We start from the raw sequence: 13362 nt of genomic DNA on the forward strand, positions 1-13362 counted from the left end.
TAACCTTCTAGATTGTATACTCGTAATAATTTAATAAATATTTTCTTTTCGTTAAAAAATAAATATTGATTATACAACACAATTTTCTTGCCCACTTGTCTAACGTTCACTCGGCTCGCACCTACTTGTCCTCATGACTAGTTAGCCACATCGAGTTGGCTTTGCCCAATTGGTCGAGTCTACCTATTCCAGACTAAAATCAGGATACGGATAACACTTTAGATTACTTTAAATTTTTATTTTTTCGATTTACTCAATAATGCTCCAAATTATAAGGAAAAACTAAATCAAAACCTTGAAATAATTTTATTTTTTATTCCACAACCATTTATATTTATTTTGATTAAAACTAATAGGTTTTTTTTTACTACTGGGTTCACATTAAGAGTAATAACGTACTGGGTAGCTAATCTATTGAATAGCTAGTTTTTACAAACAGTCGTCCGACGCGCAACGGTCGTCGAGTCATCAGTCGTCCGTCGTAGTAATCCATCTGACACGTACAATCGATCGAAACAGACGTAGAAGAGGCTGTCACTGTTTACCTTTTGTCTCGTAAGAAACGCAGAGTAAAAAAAAAACTATTGGATTCATCTCCTATTTTTGGAACGGCACTCAAAGGGCTTGTTTCGAAATTATTTTAAGAATCTTCGAAGTTATCCGGTACGTTTTTTATATTATACAACAATTTCAGTGCAATCATTCTTCGAGAAATTTCGTGGTGACCATACAGAGAGAGACGTGAAAAATGCAAAATACACCTGACTGCGTCGACTAGTGCGCGGATACTAGGCCATGCATACTTTCGTTGTCTTGCTTTGGCCAAGCCCAACCAGTTGGCTGCCGTGCCATCGTGCACGTTTTACTGGCTACCGCAGCCTGGATTCATTGGCTGCTTAGTGCGCGGCCTCCAACAAGCAATCATGTGTGGGATAGAATGCCTAGTACATTACAGCGCTAATACATGACTTGGATTATTCATGCCTTAGTTAACCCTAAATATAAAATTATTCTAAAACTTTGTATTTTGTAACTCTTTGAAACTAGTGTCTTAAATAATTCTACCATTTCATTTGTGTTGGCATTGGTAAAACTTCGATTAAATGTAATAGCTTCTCTATGAAAGGAAAAACTTAAATAAGAGTAAGTATTCTAATTAATTTTTCTGTGTAGGCTAGAAACCATCACATTATAACGTGTAACGAATAAATAAAATAGAAATGGTCTTTGTGAAGAAGTTCAATATTTATGATGCGAATCAACTGAAAAATCTTACATATTATTGCAACCAGTTATTAGCTGATCAAAATTTTGTTTGATTAATAATATCTTTTAAATTATTTTTATTTCACATATAAATTTTAATTAACTCTATTAGTCACAAAAGCATTATATAAATAATATTTTCTGAAAACTTTAACATCGTATTCTTGTTTGAATAATACTATAATTCAATTTTCCTAGGACAAAGATATTTTGTCAAGTTTAAATCATAATGAAATTATTTATTAAGTAGCAACTAAAAATTAATTTCTTCGTCACTGTTAACCTTTATTAGATTTTATTCTTACGTTAGATTTAAATTAGGTCAGGTTGGCAAAGTTATATTTTATACACTTATGGAATTTTTATAAAAATTAAATAGTATTACATTAAACCACAAACAAAAGTTTAATTTAAGTAAATAGTGTTATTAAAATACAGAAAATATTAAGATAATTCAATTAATAGACAAATATGATACGGATAATTTTTCGTTAAGTATTATTTTCTTCTTCGACTCGGATATTAAAAGTCGAAAAAACAATTTTTTCATCAATTTTATTCTTATATATGTATATATTTAATTTCAAACAACTTTTTTTTGTACAGAATCAATATTTCAATAACAAGTTTATGAGATAAAACATTTTTAACTCATTTTTGTAATATGTATTTTACATCTTATAATAGTTATTTCAATCAAACTGGACAAAATATTTTGCAACATTGCATATTTACGAGAAACAAATAAAATATTTCTGTATAAAAATTAGTTCTTGTCATTTTTAGTTTAATAATTTTTATGTAAATATTTTTTATTTATTTTCTTATCTGATCATAACCGTTGATTATATAGTATATTTAATTTGAACGGTTAGCATGATCAAAAAATATATTATATAATCAATTTAAACCTCATATGGACATTTGGATTGAATTTATTTTGAACGCATCAATCACACATTCACAGACGATATTAAATTTTTAGATAAAATAACAAGAATAAAAATGCTAGTTTCATTAGTGAATCATATCCAAATTATTCAATTAAAATAGTTTTCTGTGTATATTTTGTTTTTACCATAACTACAGAATTTAAAATAAATTTAAAATGTTAATACAAGATCGACTTCGAAGTGCCACACATATAGATAATTTTTATTATGAAATATTACCAACATTATAAAAAACAACATATATAGGTAGATTTGAGATAAAACTAAGGTAGGGAAATGGGATATCTACCTCAAACATAGTTAATACCCTACCAAAAACGCCAAGAAATGTAAATTCGTCCATCAATCTATGTGTAACCAAATATTTATCCATGACTATACATTTCTAATATATCGCAGACAGGCACAATTTTTGTTAACATTTTACTATAAGATAACATAAATGCTTATTAGAATATCTTCGGTGAACACTTTCAATTATATTACCTAAATCCTAAACCTGTTACCAAAAATGAATAAGGCCGGATTGGAGAACGTGTCAGATTATCATAAGGGCAGATTACTGATCTTCATTGCTTATGTATCAATGATGTAGTACTAGACCAGAATATCGAAATACATTCCGAATCTTTATCTTAAAAATTAATATCTAAGCTATAGATACACGAGATAATGAACTCAGTTGTGGATCGATTTCTTAATATTCCATCTTAAATAAACATCCCTATACATGAATTCGTTTCACCGAAAATTGTACACGGAAAACTATTAATATCAATATAATACAAAGGTAGAAAATCATAAAAATTCATAATTTTACTGTTTTAAACAAACAGACGGTGTTACTATGTAATATGTAATGTAAAAAAATAAGACTACTAATTTATTGATTTTCGAAAATAAATCCTGGCCTTCATACTCTTCCGACATTGATATAATTTTATAAAAAATTTTGAAACAATAACGTCCAATTGATAGTTATATATATATATATATATAAGAAATACAGAAATAACAAACAAAAAGAAAATATTGTAAAACGAAAATATCGGAGTATTAAAAATCATCGAGGTTCCAAAATCACATTAAGATAAAACTAAAATATTTCGATAAGGTATCGCGAAATAATGAAAACTATAACACGGATTATTCTTTCCTTTCACTATTCAAACGATATTATTGAAAAGTATTATTACTAAATGAAACATTTTTACAGCCAAGCTCTCATCAACTATTGGGTGGAAAAAACATTTAAATACAAAATTGAATTTATTTACGAAACGTTCAAATTTATTTGTTTACCAAAGCTTATCAATTTGTTCTATGCAAACATTTTATACCCATTTATACGAATGGAATTAATATGGTCTCATATAATTATTTTACATTTTATTACTAACAACGGATTAATGCAATGTGTAGAATGAAATATTACGTAGGGTAAAATATTACACAACAGTATTTTACGGCTGCCGTATCCCGTAAGAAAAAAATGCGTATCATTTTTTTTTTTTTTAATTTTATACGTTATGTTTTTTATTTAATTTCAAAATGATCGTAAAATAATGAATGTATTAATAATAAAGATGGTGCTCTCATTTAATTCTTTAATGCCGTAAATATTTATGTATTTTCTATCGTTTACTCGTTTACATATTCTGTCCACGCAAACAAGCCTATATAACGTGAATACCCGCTTTGGGTAATGTTGAGTTCAATTAAAAAAAAAAAAAAAAAAAAACTTAGACATAAAAAATTATTAATTAAAGTAAAAAGGTATAAACATTATTGTTTGCAACACTGAAATTTAGAACATCTGAGTTTATTACTTAAAGAAAAACGCACCATTGCTCAATGTACTTTAACAATTTTTGTTTGATCATTGATGTGTTTGACATATGTAATAAATATATAATAAATAATAATAACAATATAATAATTGATATATAATAATATAACTCTCCGAATAGCGAGAATACATTACTAATTGTAAGTGTGTGCCCAAAAACCAAAGACGAATTAAAATATTTCTGTTGTGGCTATCATTCAAATAATTCCACTGGTAAAAAAATTAAGAATAGTTGTAAAAATAAACAACATGTTTTGTAACACTCCCGTTTTACGCTAATTAAATGCTGGTTTTTATTAAATACTCGTATAATATACAAATAAACCATCCTACCGTTAAATATTTCCTCAGGAAATACTATAATTCTGAAACGGCTCTAATTAGAAAGAAAGGGATTTTAAGCCTCCTTCTTCTCCATTCACCACTGCTACAGCTTACAGAAGCTGTCGTTCGTTTAAACCGTTGTTATAATTTGAAAACATATCAAAATTGCTTGTAAGGTGTAATGTAACGATGAGGTACGCAGGTTTTAAAAACCATATTCACATAAAATATATGGTTGGACTTAAGATTAAGCGCTGAGATATTTATCCCTTTCCCCCATGAATACGCTTGTCCGCATATGTAAATATAACACAAGTCACGGTACCGTTTTTTATTCCGTACAATGTACCACTACGCCACGTATAATACGTGCGCATAGAAACCGCCAGGAATTCTGTTAGGAGGGTGCATCATGCATAGTATATACGCTTATGTCTAAATAATACTTAAATCATTTAAGGGAAATACGTAGGAATATTTTTTCAAATTGAATAACATTACAAAATAATTTTCGTTTTTTTCGATGGTCACTAGAAAAGTAATGATATCCTCTACTTATCCTACAAATGTTATTTTTTTAAAATCCAAAAGGGTGCAAGTGCATCCCACTGTAACCTTCTCGTGGCGCCCATGTACGTGCGTATGTTATTTTCGAGCCTTCTCCGACGCTTTTAGTATACGCCACGGAAGGGGGGTGGGGGAGGTAAGTAGGGGGTTAGAGGTCAAAACTGGGCGCGTTGTTTTAATTTTTCAATTTTTCGGATCTGGTGGTCATGTTCCTGCTGTCACGCCACCGTGCACCGGAAACAATTAATCAAATAAAATATTTTAAATGTATTGCTTACCTCTAAGTGTTCACCACCACGAAAAACACCGTCAACTCCGCCGCCGCCACAAGTGGAACTCCTCGTTTTCCGTGCCGTCCGCCACACGGTTTGACGACGCGCGAGCACGCACCATGCACGAAACTCATGGGTGGTCGACTAACGGTTTCGAAAACCTAAGCAAATGCCGTTTTCGTTAGAACTTGTTTCGCTCGCTCGTTCACTCGCGCCGTGTCGTCGTCACAACTCAAGCTAAGTCGGCAACGAATATACATATAATTATATAAATACCTACGCAGTGATCGCCAGTGAATCGATTGGTTTTTGTTTGAAAAATAGCGAGACGGAAAAATTATATTTTGTTGACTTTCGTTTTTTTTTTTTTTTTATCGCGTATTGTTTACGCTTTTCCAAAGCATCGGTGGACACTGTTGTACGCGAACGGGACGTTTGCGATTCGCGCGCGACGAGAGCACGACGACGATTGCACCGCGGCGCGCGTGTTTCGCGGCTAAAGCGGACGGGAAAACTGACTGTGATATACCGAGAGACTGGTAGCGGGAAAATCGGCGGTTTCCCCGCAGGTCACGTGACAAGCGTTTCTTTCTTTCACCTCCCCCCCCCATGCCCGTCCCCGACTTTTACGACACGATTGCATGACCACCACCACCATCTCCACCACCGTGGTCACGTCGTGTGATGTTGTTTTTGTTTCACTTTTTACATTTTTTTTGTTTTCCCGTTTCACGTTTTTCGAAAAAAAAAAAAAAAATCACACCGCTGACCGAGCAATACAGGCCACTGAGTTAAATACACATCGGGTTTGCTGGGTGGATCAAACAATATAAACGATGAAGTGCCACATTTAAAAGGATGCAAATAATAATCATTAAAACGACCGATAAATACAGTTTTATAATACTCACTCTTTTCCGAGACTTTATTGTATTATAAAAATATACGATCTTCGATACATATTACTTTTCTAAACTTTCCAGACTTTTTACGCCGAGTCCACGGTATAGATCCCTTGTGTACGCGGTACGCCACAGAGCAACAACAGACAATTAGTCTTGACACCCAGTGGACAATCATGGATTGTTTTAAGTTTTACATGGCATTGCAGTAACTTCATCCCCGAGGAAGTCGGGGTGATGAGACGATCGAAATCCTCCCTCCCTCCGTGCGTAGTGTGATGTATATATATAATTTTTTTACAGAACATCGATAAAAAAACAATCTTAATAAATATTTCAATATTACAAGTTTTACTTTTTTGTTACTTACAGTAATATTTATAATGATACAAACTATGATTGTGGATAAAATGTTATTTTTAACCGTTATTCAAACAAAATTATTCGTTGTAAAACACAAATATTGTGTACATTTTGTAGTTCTGTTTATATATTTCTTATATTGTGTAGTGTTGCACCAATATGTTTTGTTATGATATATCACATATATTACGATGAATAATAATAATAAAAGAAGCGGATCGGGCAGTCTTGCCTCGTAGAATAATGAACACCAAAAAATAAGTGCCATCAATACTACAAAAAATACTGAAGTAGTTTCCAGTGAAGTACAGTGTATTTTAGCCGATAAATATAGTAAATTGGTATGTACTATATTTATCGGCTAAAATACACATACATTTCAAGAGTATAAATATTAAGTATTGAGTTTTATGATTACTTAGATAGAACAAAATGTAATGATTATAATAAAATTAAACTTTTAGAGTTATCTATTATTTTTTGAAATTATTTTATTTATTATAGTGTACACATTAAAAAAGGCAAGGAGAAGAAGATTTTTTAATAAAACATTTTTTGGATATTTAATTAGCTTGTTTATTCAAAAAAAAAAGGGAAGATAGCATCTTTTGTAATACTATTTATTATTTGCCAATAAAAGTATTAAAGACAAATATATAACACTAAAAAGTTTTGTTACTGTTCCACTTGATAGAATACTAAGAGAAAAAAATTATCTCACTGAACATAACATGTGTACCATATAAATGCGGTTTCAACGAGCAATGATTTTTTTTAATTTATTTAAAAAATCCAAAAAAATAAACGATTAAAATAGTAAATACAAGAAAAATAAAACAAGCAGAAGAAAATCGTTAAAAGCAGTAAAACTAATCATTGGAACAGCTGTACTTTGTGAATGTCAAAATATATATATCACTTAAAGGAAACCCTTATAAAGGTGATTTAAGCTTAAAAAACAAAAAAGATTATTACATTGAAAAAAAAATTTATAATAAATTTGTAAATTGAACTAGTATTCATTTGTAGCTTAACCTTCAATCTATTCTTCTAATGTAAATTGAAAAACTTTTTTATTTTTTTTGTCTAGAATTTTTTTAGTAACAAAAGTATATGATCTCGTAATCTAAGAATAATATTCAAGTGTCGTAAAAAATATAATATTTTTACCGTATAAGTAACAAAAGGGTATTTTATTATGTATGAAATGACATCTTTACATTAAAAAAATCCAGATGCGTGCCAGCTAGGATTGCCTAAATATTTTAAAAATTTCATAATTTATATTGCAATATCAAGTCTCAATTTTTAAATGCAACCTTTAAATTTAATTTCTTGGGAAAATTATTTTTAAGGAAATACGTCTAGGTATAAGTAAATCTTATCCTTACTCAATTAAACAATATATTAATTATAAGTTTTGAAAATTATACTGAATATATTAGAGTTATGTTCCTTGCCAATCTAAACTATAAATAAATATAATTAGCATAGTATATAATACTAGTGTTAAATAAATCGACATATTCTTTAAAACAATAATCTTTTTAAGAATCCAAAACTGAAACTATTAATTGTTAATTTATAACTGAAATTTGGTACTATTTTTTTAATGATAAAGAATAGGAATATTTTAATTATAAAAATACAGAGTATAGTTTGTAGTTAAAAGTTTGAAAAAGTATAAAAAGATTTTTATCTTAAATACTAATATTTCATGAGAAAAAAATAGAGAAAAATCACCCTATACATATAAATTACACTATGATATATGATGTAATATATCTGCTTCAAAGCCGTCCCGAAGATGAAAATCAAGGGGGGGAGGGGTGAATAATATGAAAAATGCCGACTACAATTTTTTTACTCAATGTATGTAGTATAATAAACTATATGTAGTCGTATTTTTACTTTTTAACATGTACATATGTGTCAGTGTCACACATTCTTAAAATTGACAATTTAATTATATACCTATATATAAAATAATATTTTATATTGTATAATAAGTAATTATATAAATTTTATTTATATATACACTGTATTACGAAATATGTAATATTTGTTTTCCGTAAATAAAATTAGGTCCTTCTAGGCTATAATGAAACAAGTCCGACTGCGACTGGTGCTTTTGTTGAAGGGAGGCGAGACACCCCCCAAGACCCCCCTTTGAGACGACCCTGATCTGCTTATCACTTGTCAGTACATGTGCGTAAAGAGCCTATTTAAAAGTTATTTATGTATATATATATATATATATATATATATATATATATATATGGTATTTTATACATTTCTCATCAAGCCAGTAATCTTGGCAGTATTTTAGAAGTGTCCACATGGCAGCTCTTTACGGTCATGTCGATTGTTGTGCACAACTTAAGTGATTGCATTGATAGACTAATAAGTGGGCGGTTTCAAGTAGAAATATTTGACTCAAGAAATTCTTAACTTGGCATCGTCCTTGCTGATAGCTGTATTCAAACCCGTCGTAAGATATTTTTCACCCTAATTGTATTGCCGCTCTTTATTAAGGACATTACAAATTGAATTTCACAATATGCTGCACAACATTCACAGTCACATCGAGCCAGTGAAGCTAATATGATAATAATTTAGATTTATAACAGCAATTATCGTCGTCTGCTGTCGATGTTTATCTAATTTTGCCAATTCGATTTCTTTAAAACGGTTTGCCTCCCTCCCTAAAGCAACGCATTCCTTGCTCGTATCCTAAAGACGGGCCTGACCGTTAGTGATGGGTCGTCCATGAACGAATCGTTCCTTCGGAATTGAAACGAATCGGAACGATTGCCCCTACTCGATTCTTTTAGATACAATATTCCTACCGATCAATTTTTCTACATTTGTATTTAGTACGATACGAGTATTATCACAGAATAAAACACTTTATTAATAACTAATAAAAGCAAGTTCAAACGCGCACTTAGCGGTATTGCACCTTTATTTTACAGTTGTCGGCCGCTTGAGTACAACGCCATTGTTAAGACAGTGAAGGCAGCGCTATCTGAAGGAGTTGACAGTAATTAGGTTCGATGCCGGTACACGAAAAGTAATGTAAACAAAAATTACCGAAAGGAACGAATCATTTGGAATCATTCCTTTTGTGGACCTGGAACGTTTCATTAAAAGGTACGAAATATCCCATCGTTACTGACCACAGGCACAGTGAAAACGGAATCGCATAGGACCAACAAAAAAATTCTGCTTCATTCAATAAAACGGAAAAATTCCGGATATTCAATTATCCTTTTATACTTATATCGATCAGTTGATATTTTTCATAGACACTTATATTTTGGCATTTTGATATTTAATTCGATGAACGGAAGATAAAATTAAAAGTGTACGTGCGACTGTTGGTGTATGACTGTTTCATAGTTCTCGTATAAAGAAGAAAGTTCGTATCGTTTATGCGATAATATGCATTGTACTCGTATGTACATATATTGTACGAATATTATGGAAAATTTTATCTCTATTATCTATCACCATCTAACGATGTATGTACTATATTTTATATACCTTATTTTTGGTTTGTAGTACACACGCGCATCATTTTTCCGGCTAATACAAGGTTTTTACTTGCATGGGACTTACAAAATCGTTCCGTTTCCGCGTTAAGAAAGTTCCGTTTCAGGTTCAATGTCTATATAAAACTATAGGAACGTGCTGGGACCATAGAAAAATTCCGTATTGGATAGTTTTCCGTTTTATTCAGTGTCTGCTTTAGACAGTTTTCACTGTACTTAAAAATATTTGCTCACACACACTTCTCTTGGTGACATCAAGTACAATTTTTAAATACAATATTTACAATGACTTTACCATTAAATGCATTATCTCTAATATTTTTACTCATTTTGATAACTGAATTAGGTTGTTAAATTAATAATCGAATAAATAACAAAAAATTAAAACGTAATATAAATAATAATCATGCTGTGATTGATGCAGGACCATGGGTGATCAATTATCAAGAACCAAAAACAACATCATCTACGCTATGTAATAAAAACGATTTGGACTTCCGGAACTAAACCTTAAAATAAAAATAAAATCCGTAATTCACAATTAATGCGCATGTAATATAAAATATATCAAAATATGTATAAAGTGAAATCGAAATTCAAGTAGGAAAAATGTATTTATTTCCGACTGTCTCTTGATTTTTATCAACTCTTGAGATCTATTTATATATTTTTAGTTAATATTACTATGTAAAACACATGAATATTAAAAACGTTTAAAGCTGTCATTGCATGGGGCCTAAGAAATATTTTGTTGTGTAAAGAAGATTCCGTCTTATGCAGTACTTACATAGTCTTATGTATAGTTAAATATTTTATTTTAAAAATTAATTTATTCTTAACTAAAATAAAATTAATTTTTCAAGTTATTTTATTTTATTATTATGAGACAAATTTTGGGTTATTTTTTGCAAACATTTTCCATCATTTTTAGACAATTTATTCATACTTTATAGTCATTTTTAAAAGTTTTTTTTAGATTATCAACATTCAATCCCTAGTAATAAATTTAGTTAAATTGTAAATTTAAAAAAAAAGGTAAAATGCTCTTTCCAAGTAGTAGTCCAAGGTTAGTGTCATGCATAAAATATTGATATTAAATATTATCCTTATATTACTTGATAGATGATACAGTGCAATATTAATATACTCAACCCTCATTATTATAAATGTTATACAATATGTTAATACGGTGGGTCTCCATGTATTTAAGGTATGAACATTCTCACCAGTAAAGGGATAAACATGAGAGATATATGACCTTTGCATAGCTTAAATGAATTGAGGATACATGTAATATTGTAATATTCCAGTTGCGCAGGGCAACCCCTGCCCCCTCCAGTAAATAAGAACATAAACATTTCATACGATTTAATTAAACGCTTGTTTTAGGTACCTTTTAATAATAATTAGCTATAATTTGTTATAAGACATCATCAATCAAATGGATCAACTATTTTATAGTTATACGCCTGTGTACAAAACAACAAAAGTTAACGCAGAGGATGAAAAGATTTAGATAAAAGACCTAGAAAATTAGATCTTATTTCTTAAATTACGAGTATACGTTATACATTTTTAATGTGATTATTAATGAATTATTAATTTAAAAAAAAATGTATTTTCAAATAATTAAACCTAATTTGTTTCAAATTATCCTTGGTATTTATTATATTATAAATTTGAACTTTATTGAATGGTATACCTATTTAAAAAAAAAAAAAAAAAAAAAAAAAAACATAATACCGTATGGAAGTAACATAAATACTCTTCCTCGTTACATATTTAACCCAATAAAAAAATTCACACTTCTCTAAGAAAAAAACCAAAACCATGCAATTTAATATTATCGCGATTTATAATATTGTTTAAAGCTTATATTTATTGATTTTTAATATCTTGTTTTGCGCAAGGAGAAAACTAAAATCTGTGTATAACCTGATGAATTACTATAAATGCTTTCTATTGACACCACAATTACAAATAAATAAAACAATTAATAATTACTTACTCAGACATTATAATATCTACCTTGATAAAAGTTTAATCAAAAAAATCTAATAACCTAAATGGACACCAATAGTATTATATTATTAACAACATTTTTTCAACAAAAAAAATTGAATTTTTATAGCTTATAAAGAATAAAACCAAAAAGAAATACTTTTTTGATAATGAAAAAATTACATTATATGAAAACCCTTGAAAAAAAATAGGAAAAGCCAAAAAAAATAGTATCTGAGCAACACTGATACATATAATATATTTTATACCTTAAACGAATTTTATTTAATTTTAAAATATTAATATCTAAATGACACGACACAGTGATGTCCGGTTACATTTCTGGGGTACAAACAAAATATAATGAAGTAAATTCAAGCATAACATACACTGTTATGCACACTGTCTTAATTTAGTTCTCATTGATGCTTGTACGAAAAAATTATATAATTGTATTTGACTTTTTTGGAGTAATACAATTAACTTATTGAATTATTGAAGGAAGTGCCCGAACACCATGCAGCAGTTTTAGAACAAATATCACCTTTTATCAACGCATCGTTAAAAAAAATTAATCTCTGTCTACAACAAGATGGGCATGTCGGTCTGAGGCAATGTCAGCTTTAAAACATAGTTATTTAGCCATTTTACAAGTACATGAAAATATTGTAAATTAAACTAAATAACCGGATGTTAGAGCTAACGGAACTGGTTTATTGTTTTAACTCAAAATTTTTCAGTTAATTTTGGTACTTGAAATGACAAATCCAATTCTATAAATTATAAATAAAATAAAGAAATAATTACAGTGTGGAAATATGATTTATCTTCAGCAATGTATTATATTAAAGCTCTTCAAACAGTGCTTAATTGAAAACGGAAATGAAAACACATTTAAAACTGTTTGATACTTGTACTTATACTATGTATGAAAAATTTTATATTTTTCATCTTATCAGAATGTAAATAAATTTTGAACCAAATTATTAAGTAGTATAGTTTTCACATAGGGGCTTTAAGATTAAAGGTAAACATTTTCCTAAGCTAGTTAAAGGTATAGTGAATATTGAAAGGTATTTACTTTTTTATAAATACTTTACTTCTATTGTAATGCATATTATCCCTTTCACGACGAACACACACATTTGTGTAGGTTAGCGTGTGCCTAATTAAAAACGAATATAAAATCATACAGTGATCAGTAGGGTCCGGATTTGTATGCACTTAAAAACCTTAAAATAGTATGCATTTATGCATCAAAAAACCTTTAAATATGCACTAGATATGCTCTTATTTTTTTTAAAAAATATG

General features: G+C 29.4%; 1 protein-coding gene across 4 annotated transcripts in view; it reads right to left on the reverse strand.

Moving 5' to 3' along the window:
- The window catches only part of LOC112679819 (peptidyl-prolyl cis-trans isomerase CYP95-like), a 111336-nt gene extending 105608 nt beyond the window's left edge, over window positions 1–5728 (reverse strand). For 2 of the 4 annotated variants that reach the window (XR_003148258.1, XM_025549741.1), the window contains exon 1: window positions 5238–5728. The gene's annotated coding sequence lies outside the window, so the exon portion shown is untranslated. The remainder of the gene's footprint in view (window positions 1–5237) is intronic. The other 2 variants (XM_025549739.1, XM_025549740.1) reach the window with 2 other exon arrangements.
- Between the last annotated feature and the right edge of the window lie 7634 nt (window positions 5729–13362).

This window comes from Sipha flava, unplaced genomic scaffold, assembly GCF_003268045.1.
Source record: "Sipha flava isolate LNK unplaced genomic scaffold, YSA_version1 168_pilon_pilon, whole genome shotgun sequence".
In the NCBI taxonomy this organism is placed as follows: domain Eukaryota; kingdom Metazoa; phylum Arthropoda; class Insecta; order Hemiptera; family Aphididae; genus Sipha; species Sipha flava.